This window comes from Laccaria bicolor, genomic scaffold (genome assembly GCF_000143565.1).
Source record: "Laccaria bicolor S238N-H82 LACBIscaffold_44 genomic scaffold, whole genome shotgun sequence".
Lineage (NCBI taxonomy): Eukaryota > Fungi > Basidiomycota > Agaricomycetes > Agaricales > Hydnangiaceae > Laccaria > Laccaria bicolor.
The window spans coordinates 137,338-138,266 of NW_001889915.1; positions in this window are offsets into that span (position 1 = coordinate 137,338).

Below are 929 nucleotides of genomic sequence, written 5' to 3' on the forward strand. Positions count from 1 at the left end.
GCCGCGATGCGCAGCGTTGGAGCGACACGCGTTGGCGACACACACGCTCGGTGGACGCGACAACGCGTTGACGTGTCTTGGTGGCCATCACGTGCAATTGTCGTGTAGAATCTGTACTTTGGGATGAAAAAGTGAACTAGTGATCAGAAAGTGAACTGACCGTTGGAAAATGAACTTCAAAAGAAAATGTGTACTTTGATAAGAAAAAGTGAACTGATTGATAGAAAGTGAACTTCTTCACAAGATTCTTGAGTTCACATTTGGAGTTCACATTTTGGTAGATTAGTACACATTTGGGTACAAATTATAAGTTCAGATAATATCTGAACCATTTTTTTCTAGTGTCTAACTTCTGAAAGAAAGGGCTACAATTATTTTATTGTGGGAAAAATGACCAAAAAAGGAAGGTGCATGCCCTACTATAAGAGTCAGATATAGACTACCAAGTTTACTGATAGACTACAAAATAGTTTGTAGTGTGCACTTTTTGATTAGAAAAGTTTGTAGTATCCGCTTTTTGAGACTACAAAAGTTTGTAGTGTGTGCTTTTTTATTAGAAGAGTTTGTAGTGTCTGCTTTTTCATTTAAAAAAGTTTGTAGTTAACATGTAGTTTATGGTGTCCTTGGCCCTATCTATGTTATGGGGATGAGGTTGAAGGATTGCCATCCTATTGCCAGTGCTGCAGCATTAGTTTTTGACATCATGCACAAGTTGTCTTTCACATTAGGAAAGGCTATTCTAAGCCTTCATATTGATACCTACTGTCCTATCTCAAAACATAATTCTAAGTTCATGTGACGATATGGCTCAAGGATTGCCATGACTTTACATGTTGCTATTGCCACATTATCAGTTTTTCACATCATGCCCAAGTTGGCTTTCAAGCCAGAGGACGTCATTCCTGTTGATATCTACTGTTCTGTCTCAA